At 42.0% G+C, this 12,883-nt stretch overlaps 1 long non-coding RNA gene across 2 annotated transcripts; it reads left to right on the top strand.

The window, feature by feature from the left end:
• Nucleotides 1-3,662: 3,662 nt before the first annotated feature.
• On the top strand, nt 3,663-12,528 carry LOC113014912 (uncharacterized). 2 transcript variants are annotated; one of them, XR_013904716.1, is made up of 3 exons: nt 3,663-5,122; nt 12,235-12,393; nt 12,472-12,528. It is a non-coding gene; the product is annotated as an uncharacterized LOC113014912 (long non-coding RNA). The 2 variants fall into 2 exon arrangements; XR_013904715.1 differs by lacking the exon at nt 3,663-5,122 and having other exon boundaries at nt 10,371-12,393.
• The last annotated feature ends 355 nt before the right edge of the window (nt 12,529-12,883 follow it).

Genomic DNA, 12,883 nt, shown 5'->3' with positions numbered 1-12,883 from the left:
CTGATTCCCCCTGCGGGTTAATAGCTTGCTTAGCTCCTTTTCTAATGGTGACAAGGTTTCGTAAATGTCTTCATTAATGGGACTTGTGTTTACGTTCTTGTAGGCCTGAAGAGTCAAGCATGATGCTTCCCCTTCACGTCACTTGTTAAAGACAATAACCTGTGCCAAAACAGTCTCGTTCAATGCCTTGTATGCTGCCAAATCCATGTGCTGCATCAGTCTCTCTCTTGCTTCACCTTCCACGGTACGGAGATGGTCCCTCAGAGCAATCACATATTTGGTGAGGGGAATGTCATCCTGTTTATTCCACCTCTTTTCTTGTATTGTTTGGTGAGCACTGACAGATACACTGTTCCTCCAGTTTTTGTCCAGAAGTTCAAAGAATTTTTTGGCCGCCTTCTCTGCATGGTCATCAGCATTCATAAGAGTCTGTCCAATCAGGACCTCGACTGCTCCTTTAAGACAAAATCCAATTTTGACTGCTGTTGACGGTTTGCCATATTCATTTTTGCCTGGACTAAAGTTTGTAAGATGCTTGGCAACACTGACAACTATTATACCCGATTCTTTGATCCCCATGATAGAACAGAGAAAACCTGACTCAGGAGTGGTCAAAACATTTGTAATTCTTTATTCAATCATCTTCCGGAAGAGAGAGCCCTGCACAGCCCAAAGCCCAAAGCAGAATCTCTAACATTACAATCTAAAAATGCGTCTCATATAGTGTTATTTTGGTACTTCACACGTCACACAGTTTCAGTACAAACAACTCCTTATATGTCAGTAGCTTCCTCTTTTTCTGTCTAGCTTCCTCTATTTATTAATATGCTTGTACAGCTGCACACAGACTTCCTGTTTTTCAGTCTGGCTGAGCACTTAGTTTGTGAGTCAAAAGTGGCCTTGGTTTACAAGCCTTCATTACTAAAATACATAAAACAATATAATCAGCAAATAAGCATTAAGAATATATATTTATTTCTTAACACAACAAACTCAAATTTTGATGGTTTGCACAAATCTTCAAGAACATTCACTGTCTTGTCCATATCTTTTGCAGCTAACATGAACCGGCCAAGCTCCCTCATGTAATGTATTGGTGCTTAGACTTCACACGGCCATGTCTTGCATATAGCGATTCTCCATATTTGCAAATCAGAGAATCACTCCTGATGTGAAAGGACACTTGATCTTGTCGCATGTTGTTAATAATAGTCTGACATCCTTTAGATTAATGTTTTATTGGAAGCAGGCGTGCAGCATAACTCTGGACTCTAGGATGTCTTTTTTTTGACACACACAGTTTTTTATTTTTGAATGACAACTCATGTTTCCATAATGTCTTTTTGCTATACATTCCAAAGCAATACAGGCAAGGTAAATATGTTCCTACTATGGCTTAATTAGATGGCTGCTTCCATGTTACAACTTGTCCTCTGCCTTTTTGTATGACTTTGCTGTTGTGCTTAAAGTCTCCTTTATTGCGAAGTTGTTCTAGAAGATCCTTCCTTTCTTTGGAACCTAGAGGGTAGCTAAAGGCATATGCCACATCACTCATCTCCATGTGCTTCCTCTGCAGGTGTCTTGATGTTTTGGCTTGGGACTTCCCACAGTAAAGACAATAATGTTTTTTGTCCCATACTCGTTTGTTGTCCTACCTTTTTGTACATGTTTTTACAGTCACCTCTGATTTCCGTTTAGCCTGTTTAGCCTTTTTTTTTCTCCCTTGTGATCATTTCTTTCTTTTCCCATATGTTCTGGGTGTCTTTTTAAGAGTCATGTTTCTCAGTTCTTTATTATCACTGTCGCTATTGCTAGAAACGTCAGTGATCTTTAGTGTCTTACTTTGTTGACTGTGGGTGTCCTCATCACTTAAGTCTGAAATTTGACTTGGCACGTATTCAGAGTCGGAACAAATGGAGAAATCCAGCTCAGAGCAATCACTCTCCTCCTGAATAGGTAAAGAGAATAATCATCGTGAGAAGAAGTCAATTATAGGGATAGAGTTATGTAATAAAGCTGTAAAACTATCTTCCAAAAGTTGAGACGCTGTGTAAAATGCAAGTTAAAATAGAACGCAATGTTTTTCAAAGCCCACATCTCAGTGTATGGGGGTGCATTAGTGCCTATGGAGCTAGCAGCATGCACATGTGGAAACGCATTGTCAGTGCCGAAAGAAAATACAGGTTATAGAGCAACATATGCTCCCATCTAAACAACATCTTTTTCGGGGAAGGCCTTGGATATTTCAGCAAAGCAATTATAAATCGCATAGTGCATGTATTATAATGGCATTGTTTCATAGTCCAATACTCTGAGTGCTGAAATGACCAGCCTGCAGTCAAAACCGTTCACCTTCTCATAACATTTGGAGCATCATGAAACGAAAAATACGACAAAGGCGGCCCAGGACTGTTGAGCAGGTAAAATCTTACATCAGACAAGAAAGGGACAACATTGCTCTCCTTAAAGTCCAGCAACTGGTCTCCTCAGATCCCCGATGTTTACAATGTTGTAAAAAGAAAAGAGAAAATTCACAGTGGGAAACAAGGATAAAGCATCCATAAATTCCGTGAGAGGACTCAGTGCTTTATTCAAAGATTCAAGAACATCCATGTCCTGCCATGTTAGGACTAGATGTCTTGTTTTTTTGTCTGCACGGAGAACCTGTGAGAGCGCTTTCTCTTGCTCTATAACTCTGTTAATCATATGTTGTAGGGAGCCCCACCTGGTAGGGGTGTCTGTGATAAGCTGGTGAGCAGGTAAGCCCAATTCTGCTTGAACCTTGGCCAGTTCATGTCGTCTTTTCCATGAATTGGAGAAGGCACTCACCAATCGCTTGCAGACACCAACTGCTCGTTCCACCTGAGGTAGTTTCAAATTCCTCTCTGTGTAAAAAAAATGTAAGATACATATATTTATCGGTTACACTTTAAGGCAGAAGTAACATTTTTTTAGGCTACATTCTAGTAAAATGTTAATTTGCACATCGTAGTGTGGCAAATCTCCGTTAATGAGTTACAGCATTTCGCCCCGTGCGTGGGGCTGGACGGCGCTAACGGAGACTCGTTAACGGAGATTTGCCGTGTTAATGCAGTTGTGGCGTAAACGTAATTTTAACAAGATTAACACTGACAGCAAACGCTGCAGGGAAAATTATGCCTTAAGCAAATTGTTTTGGTAGCAATTAATCTTCCAAGCTTTTAACATGCTCGTTTAAATTGTACCTTTAGAACTGTAATATCCTACGTGGCCTGCTATTGTTTATTATTATTGAAATATAATTTTGCATTTAGACACTCACCAATGGCTAGGTGGAGACGGTGACCAAAACACTGTAAGCGTGTCCACTCATTCAGCTGAAGTGCAAGGATGTTGTTTGCAGCATTATCCGTAGTGACACACACTAGACGATCCTCATGCAGTCCCCACGACACAAGAGCTTCCCTGAGGCCTCTGGCTATCATTTCTCCTGTATGATCATCAGGAAAATAACTTGTCTGCAAACATCGACTGTAGAGTGTCCAGTCTCAGATGAAATGACTGACTTAATCATAGGGCCTTAAATTCTCTATACATGACAGTGAATATTTTAAAGACATTAGCTTGAAACTTATCTTTCTCATACAGTTTATTTAATGTTTCAAAAGCCTCTTCAAAAATGCACTGTATTTTCATTTTCTATCTGTTACACACGAAGACTGAGACCAGCCAGATTCAGAAGACTGTGAGCTGCCTAAAGCCGCAACCAAACAGCTTTCCAAACAATGATCTGGACCTGAAACATCCAGAGCCTGAAAGGGTAAATATAATCCAGTGTACCACTTAATGAACTAATAATTTAATCTATCATCATTCTTTATGGATGCTGTGTGTGTGTGTTTGGCAGTCACCTGGGTGTGATGTGATTTACATGGACCGTGGCTTGTAGGTCCTTTTCATTGTTTCAAAGTGCAAGTCTGGATAACATCTGAGTGTGTTTGTGTGTTAACCACCCAAATGTGACTTAGGAGGACCACACTGTTATTGGGGGACTCCGTCAAAGTTTGCTTCATGGTGACATCACTCTGGTTTTAGGAGGGGTCTTCTCGTATTTTTTTGACAGTTTGACCTACAGCATGCAGAACTGACTGCATGTGCTTTGTTTCTAAGTTGAAATGGTTTGAAACTCAGGCTTGAACATTAAGATAGATAGTACTATACAACTTCTTAACTTGTTTTAGGCACTTTTTACTGCTGTAGTGCATGGGTTCTCTCTGGCTGTGTACTCTGGCTTCTTCCCACAGTCCAAAGATGTAGCTTATGGGGTTAGGTTAACTGGTGATTCAAAACTGCCCTTTGGTGTGAATGCAAACGCTTGTCCTTCCATGTTAGACTGGTGATCTGTCCAGGTTGCACTGCCCTATGGTAGCTGGTATAGGCCCCAAACCTGCTACCCCACAATCCTGATAAGGATAAGTGGAAGAGGATGGATGACTGCAAAGGAATCAGCTGTTAATTGGAGTGACAGGCTGTCGCAGGGTATCACATTGACAGACTCTACCACACTCACACCTATGGGCAATTTAGAATTACCAGTCCAGCAAGCCCCACTAACTGGATGTCTTTGGGCGGAAGCTGTAGTTGCCAGATACAACTCGGGTGAGAGGCATTGTACACCCATCATATTTGGAATAGGTTCCAGCTGCAAGGATAAGCAAATAAGGAAGGATTGTTTTTTATTTTGTTTTTGTTTTTTGTTTTTACTCTGACCCACCTCACGCAGATAAGAATGCATGTGCCATTTTTAAGAAGCTGCAGTGTTTTAACTCAATTTGCTATTCTAGATAACAACAAAGTGAAAGAATCAATTCCCCTAATCCCAGTAAAATGGTTCCAGTAGAAAAAAGTGAAGAGGTCAATTGCGTTCAAATTTTATACTGGGATGAAGTGTATTAGTTGATATCTGAAACTGAATTGAAAACACCTCACCTTTCCAACTGTCCAAAACAAATAAATGTTGCAATATTTTGCTAACAGTGTCACAATCATCGTCTGGTGTGCACAACAATATCATCTTTGGACAAGTGCATTCAGTGTGTGGGACCGGTTTCCTCCCTCAAGTGGCTTGGCTATAAGTGCAAAGGTGAGACATTTGGTAAATGGCCTGTATTTATATAGCGCTTTACTAGTCCCTAAGGACCCCAAAGCGCTTTACATATCCAGTCATCCACCCATTCACACACTGGTGATGGCAAGCTACATTGTAGCCACAGCCACCCTGGGGCGCACTGACAGAGGCGAGGCTGCCGGACACTGGCGCCACCAGACCCTCTGACCACCACCACTAGGCAACGGGTGAAGTGTCTTGCCCAAGGACACAACGACTGAGACTGTCCAAGCCGGGGCTTGAACCAGCAACCTTCCGATTACAAGGCGAACTCCCAACTCTTGAGCCACGATCGCCCCACTAAATGTGTACCTATTCACATTTAGTGAATAGGTACAGTATATAGTAAAATTAAGATAGCTGAAATGAACACTGCTCCCTTTTTAATCAGTGGGTGGTCACGTCTAATTAAAGAAATGTAGTATTACCTCATTGGTCACTTTTGAATGCTGGCGGTGATTTCATTTTAGTGGTAGCATGAGACAGTCTACAACCCACACAAGTGGCTCAGGTAGTGCAGCTCATCTAGCGTAGCACATCAATGTGAGCTGTGGCAAGAAGGTTTGCTGTGCCTGTTAGTGTAGTGTCCAGAGCATGGAGGTGCTACCTGGATGTGGAGTAGGCCATAGGAGGGCAACAACCCAGCAGCAGGACCGCTACCTCCACCTTTGTACAAGGAGGAACAAGAGGAGCCCTGCAAAATGACCTCAAACAGGCCACAAATGTGCATCTGTCTGCTCAAATGGTCAGAAACTGACTTCATGAGGGTGGCTTGAGGGTCCAGCGTCCACAGGTGGGGATTGAGCTTGCAGCCCAACACCATGCAGGATGTTTGGCATTTGCCAGAAAACACAAAGTTTGGAAACTTCGGCACTGGCACCCTATGCTCCTCACTAGAGCAGGGCGATATGGCCAAAAATATTTATCACGATATATATTTGAAAATTTGCGATAACGATATAACTGACGATGTATTTGATGCGAGACAAAATACAACTCCACAACATTAATAGCGCAAAAAGACAACCTTCCATTTATTTTCACTTAAACAAGAAGCTGGTTTTTATGTACATTAAAGCTTTATAAAAATGTAACAGTGCAAATGCAAATTCCTTGCTGAAAGTTTAACCAAAAGGCATTTCCAGTAGAAATGGGCTGACATATCCTGAGCATAACCATGTATAATATCCACTGAAGTTAAAAAGAGGTGCTTTGCAACATTAAACTGCAGTGTGCAGTACGTATTTTTTGGACCATAAGGTGCACGGGATTATAAGGCACATTAAGCGAAACAAAGCAGTCAGATAAATCAAACTTTATTAAACTCATTCTTCTTGCTTCCTCCACTTCTGTACCATTGATTCATTAATGTTGAATTCTCTGGCAGCTGCTCTATTCCCATGTTGCTGCAGTATATTAATGACTAACCTCGTATTGTGGATGGATTATCTCAGTTGTTCTCCTGACTGAAGTTTGGTCCGTTTACAGCATCCTGCCATGCGATTGCGTTTGTCTCTAACTATCAGGAACTTTAACGTTAACTTTTATAAGTGGAAAAGTGTTAGTGTTTGTCCTCCAGCTTCACTGTTTATGTTATGCTAACATACAGTGGGGCAAAAAAGTATTTAGTCAGCCACCGATTGTGCAAGTTCCCCCACTTAAAATGATGACAGAGGTCAGTAATTTGCACCAGAGGTACACTTCAACTGTGAGAGACAGAATGTGAAAAAAAAATCCATGAATTCACATGGTAGGATTTGTAAAGGATTTATTCGTAAATTAGGGTGGAAAATAAGTATTTGGTCACCTCAAACAAGGAAAATCTCTGGCTCTCACAGACCTGTAACGTCTTCTGTAAGAAGCTTTTCTGTCCCCCACTCGTTACCTGTATGAATGGCACCTGTTTGAACTCATCATCTGTATAAAAGACACCTGTCCACAGCCTCAAACAGTCAGACTCCAAACTCCGCCATGGCCAAGGCCAAAGAGCTTTCGAAGGACACCAGGAAAAGTATTGTAGACCTGCACCAGACTGGGAAGAGTGAATCTACAATAGGCAAGCAGCTTGGTGTGAAAAAATCAACTGTGGGAGCAATCATCAGAAAATGGAAGACATACAAGACCACTGATAATCTCCCTCGATCTGGGACTCCACGCAAGATCTCATCCCGTGGGGTCAAAATGATCATGAGAACGGTGAGCAAAGATCCCAGAACCACACGGGGGGACCTGGTGAATGACCTGCAGAGAGCTGGGACCAAAGTAACAAAGGTCACCATCAGTAACACACTACAACGGCAGGGAATCAAATCCCGCAGTGCCAGACGTGTTCCGCTGCTGAAGCCAGTGCATGTCCAGGCCCGTCTGAAGTTTGCCAGAGAGCACATGGATGATACAGCAGAGGATTGGGAGAATGTCATGTGGTCAGATGAAACCAAAGTAGAACTTTTTGGTATAAACTCAACTCGTCGTGTTTGGAGGAAGAAGAATACTGAGTTGCATCCCAAGAACACCATACCTACTGTGAAGCATGGGGGTGGAAACATCATGCTATGGGGCTGTTTTTCTGCCAAGGGGACAGGACGACTGATCCCATGTATCGTGAGATTTTGAGCCAAAACCTCCTTCCATCAGTGAGAACTTTGAAGATGAAACGAGGCTGGGTCTTCCAACATGACAATGATCCAAAACACACCGCCCGGGCAACAAAGGAGTGGCTCCGTAAGAAGCATTTGAAAGTCCTGGAGTGGCCTAGCCAGTCTCCAGACCTCAACCCCATAGAAAATCTGTGGCGGGAGTTGAAAGTCCGTGTTGCTCGGCGACAGCCTCAAAACATCACTGCTCTCGAGAAGATCTGCATGGAGGAATGGGCCAAAATACCAGCTACTGTGTGTGCAAACCTGGTAAAGACCTATAGTAAACGTTTGACCTCTGTTATTGCCAACAAAGGTTATGTTACAAAGTATTGAGTTGTATTTTTGTTATTGACCAAATACTTATTTTCCACCCTGATTTACCAATAAATTCTTTACAAATCCTACCATGTGGATTCATGGATTTTTTTTTTCACATTCTGTCTCTCACAGTTGAAATGTACCTCTGGTGCAAATTACTGACCTCTGTCATCATTTTAGGTGGGGGAACTTGCACAATCGGTGGCTGACTAAATACTTTTTTGCCCCACTGTAGCTGTGTCGCTAGCGATCACGTAGCACATCATTATATACCAGCTAGCCCAACTTCAGTAACCCTACAAACGTCACTGCTGTTTAGTTTCCTGTCTTCGTTCATGTTGGAAGTGATAGCAGAGCTGTACGTTTGAATTTTTTCAGAAATCTCTCAGTCAGAACATGCAATATCATGCTTAGGTAACTAGCGAAACTAGCGAGCTAACTTCCGCTAGCTTCCTGCTAACTTCTAACTCCGTTAAATGTAATAACTTTTGTTTTCATGGATGCCTGGAAGTTAAACTTTATAGTTACACCTGGTAAAGTAGCAATGCTGATCGTTTTATTAAAGATGAAAGAATTGAGAAAGTTTTTAACTCTCAGTGATGCTGCAGTGTTGTTTGACCTGAAGAATACGGAGTTTAGGACCCAGATTACTCCCAGATTTAAGAGCATCTTAGTCCGACAAATACGACAATAACAACGGCCGCTTGCATGTTCTGCAAAAAAATGTGCTTTGTCGTGTATCTGACGGACAAACACCAAACCAGTTCCACATCACGGAAGTTGCACCATTTTTACAAACCAATTCTGGTTCATCTGTTTCACTCAACAAGCGGCCATGTGCATATGAAAACAAAGGCGCGTTTTACTCCCATTCTATCGCGATATTTCATTTTCCTATCGTTGCCTAACATTATACCGGTATTACCGTGAACGGTATAATATGGCCCAGCCCTACTCCTCACAGCTGAAAGGAGGTTCAAACTGAGCACGTGACAGTCTGGAGATGCCGTGGGGAACGTTCTGCTGCCTGCAACATCCTCCAGCATGATCATATTGTGTGTGTAATGGTGTGGGGTGGCATTTCTGTGCCTGCCAGAGAGCCTGACTGTCATTGGGTAACAAGATGAGATCCTCGGACCCTTTGTGAGACCACATGCTGGTGCGTTTGGCCCTGGGGTCCACCTAATGCGAGACGACACTGGACCTCATGTGGCTGGAGTATGTCAGCAGTTCCTCCATGACAAAGGCATTGATGCTATGGACTGGCCCGCCTGTTCCCCAGACCTGAATCCAATTGAGCACATCTGGGACATCATGTCTCACTCCATCCACCACAAACTGTCCAGGGGTTGGCAGATGCTTTAGTCCAGGTCTTGGAGGAGATCCTTCAGGAGACCGTCCGCCACCTCATCCCGAGCATGCCCAGGCATTGTAGGGAAGTCATACAGGCATCTGGAGGCCACACACATTCAACTACACACTTTCATGCCATTCAACTACCTAAAGAACAAAGTATTTAATAAGAATAATTCATTCATTCACATCTGGGATGTCCTTTTTTGGGGGGGGGGAGATTAGCAGTGTATGTGTAGTCATTAAAATATCCTTAAGTGTGAACAGTTTGGGGGGGTTTTTTTCAGCATTTGACATTACTGTAATGCTTTGACAAAAAACTACTTCACTTAAATAGAACTGCAAAGCTAAATTAAGTCTATTAAAATGTGTTTCAGTTTGTTTAGGGGTCTGGCACAAATCCTGCCTTGCAAAATTGGCAAATGAGAATTGCCACCAGTCAACACAGGTGTGTATCCCATTCATATTTGGCTTGACTTTTTTCAGTTTATTTTTTACCTGTCTAAAGTATTGATCAATTAAAATAACTTTTATTCTTACATTCCAGAAAGAAGAAATTTCTGAATATTCAGGGGAGGATGTCAAATATCAAGCGATGATGATGGCAACCACAGCATATCAGAAGAAGAATATGTGCCAGATTCAGAGTCATATGATGAAGATTCAGATGAAGACATCTCATTATTGCCAAGCACATCAAAAGGTCTGCTATGCCAAGATGACATCTCCAAAGCGCATGAACAATCAGATTCAACGAATTTAATCCACAACTTGACAAAGGACAAGCCACAAGATAAAGTGAGCTTTGCGAAACTGAATCAGAAAAAATGACTTTAAGTAAAAGAAATTACTGCTATTTTTGTGGCAAACCACAAGCTAAAATTTCCCGCCACCTGAAAAGGCACAAAACAGCTCCTGATGTTGTGCATGCATTTTCCCTGCCTAGAGACTCAAACGAGCGTAAAAGTCTGTTAGAGAAATTGAGAAATAAGGGAAATTTTAAGCATAATGCTGCAGTTTTGCATGGTGGAGTGGGACCACTGAAAGTGAAGAGAAGACCCAAGATTAAAGCAGTAGAGGGAAAGTTTGCTCATTGCTTTTATTGTCAAGGGATGTATGTTCGCAAGGATCTTTGGAGACATGTCCGCAGATGTCCTAACAAACCAAAAGATGACACGGATAAAGAACCTGGAAGAACCAAAGTACTCGGCCTGGCTTTAACTCTGGAGTCTCAGTGTTATCCGCAGGTGTCAAGTGGAGTCTGGAAGGTTCTTGCTGTTATGAAACAAGATGAGATTGCCTCAGCTGTGCGAAATGACTTTACTGTTATTCAGTTTGCCCAGTCCCTCTACAATAAACATGGACAAGACCCTACAAAGTATGATTATATACAACAGAAGCTTCGTGAAGCGGGACGTTTGTTGTTGTGTCTGCGCACAGAATCCTCAGTGCATAACATGGAAGAAGCTATTAAGCCTGCTAATTTCCAGAGAGTTGTGCAAGCAGTAAAGAAAGTTTCAAGTTTTGATGAAGAGACACTGTCATACAAAACTCCAAGCCTTGTGCTGAAACTGGGACATACACTGCATAAAATGTCTGACATTATCCATTGTCGTGCCCTCATGACAGAGGATGAAGCCCTAATCAAGTCCACTGATGCGTTCAAGAAGTTGTATGTCTCCAAATGGTCCGAGATGGTGTCTCATCGTGCCTTGAACACATTGAGTGAGGCAAAGTTTAACAAGCCATCAACATTGCCCTTTACAGAAGATGTTCGGATTCTCCATCACTACCTTCAAAAATCTGCAGAAAGTGCCTTTTGCAGCTTGGAGAACGAAGCCACAGCTCAGAATTATGCCCAACTTGCACAAGTTACACTCTCACAAATCATTGTGTTCAACCGAAGACGTTCTGGAGAGGTTTCAAAGATGCGCCTCAAAAGTTTTCTTGAAAGAGACAAAACGGCACTCCACACAGATGTTGCCATGGGGCTCTCAGAAATGGAACAGAGACTCTGTAACTATTTCTGTAGAATAGAAATAATGGGAAAAAGGGACAGAAATGTTCCAGTTCTGCTAACACCAAGCATGCTGGATGCTCTGTCACTACTGGTTAGTAGGAGGCCTGACTGTGGTATTTGTGCCACTAATATCTACCTCTTTGCAAGACCCCGATCAATGAGTCATTACAGAGGAATGGACTCCTTGCATGTTCATGCACACCAGTGTGGAGCAAAGCAGCCTGAGTATCTAAGATCGACACAGCTCAGAAAACATGTTGCCCCACTCTCACAAGTCCTTAATTTGAAAAACAACGAACTTGATCAGGTTGCAGATTTCCTGGGTCATGATATCCGCGTTCACCGCGAATTCTACAGATTACAAGTTCCCACAACACAGCTGGCCAAGATTTCCAAACTGCTTTTAACACTGGAAAAAGGACATCTTTCCCAGATCCAGGGGAAATCACTGGATGAGATCAAAATAGAAGGTTTGTATTGAAAGGAGCAAATATTAGGGCAGTAGTTGAATATTATGCTTTATCAACAGAATTAAAACCTAAAAGCACAGACCATTCTGTTAAATGTCCATGATTTAAGGTTCTTAAAGTCTATTGTTTCATCACTTTGCAACATTTGGCAAACTGCAGAGTGGTGGCCTTAAATAGTAAAACTATGTACTATAATTTCCAGTATTTGTTCTGTATTTTGTCATATCTCGTTGTTAATGTGAGGTTTTTGGGGGGGGTTGTGTTTGTTTTTTTCCCCCCACAATTTCTCAGATGAAATTGCATTAAGTGATGCTGAAACAAAGGACAGTGAGAGTGAATCAGATGATGATGACACAGCACTCACAATGTCGGCGTGTGGCACCAGTGAGCCTGTACATGCAGTAGCTGATTCCACAAACACAGCGCAGCTCCAAGACACTGTAGATTGTGGTAAGTTACCACTAGCTTCGTTTCTGTGGATAAAATGTTTGTTACAAATATTAAAACTTAATCAAATTGTGTAATCAGCAGATGAAGGACCACTCACAATGCCTGCAGCAAGTGAGACTGCTGCTCCCTCTGAAGGTAAGGGGTGCAGTTGGTTCTCTAAGCTTATTATTGTTTCATCACTTTGCAACATATGGCAAACTGCAGAGTGGTGGCAAAAAGTCACTTGGATGAGTGACAAAATGTTTCTCCCACTGAAAACGCTACGTCCAGATTAACAGAATCAACGTTTTGGGATTTACTTACCTGGATGATTGAGCATGCATCAAGAGACTTTTATTCATTTTTTTATTCAGTCTTTTATTCACAGTGGAACGCTAAATGTTGTCTCATTTTAGAAATTTGATAAATTTTCAAAGAGAATTTTAGCTCGTCTTGATATTGATGGTAGCAACACATTTCAGAAGTTAGTACAGGGTAGCATCCATTCTTT

The sequence above is a fragment of the Astatotilapia calliptera genome, chromosome 22 (assembly GCF_964374335.1).
Source record: "Astatotilapia calliptera chromosome 22, fAstCal68.1, whole genome shotgun sequence".
Classification (NCBI taxonomy): Eukaryota; Metazoa; Chordata; class Actinopteri; order Cichliformes; family Cichlidae; genus Astatotilapia; species Astatotilapia calliptera.
The sequence above is the reverse complement of the archived record's forward strand: the minus strand, read 5'-3'. Positions and strand labels throughout refer to the sequence as shown.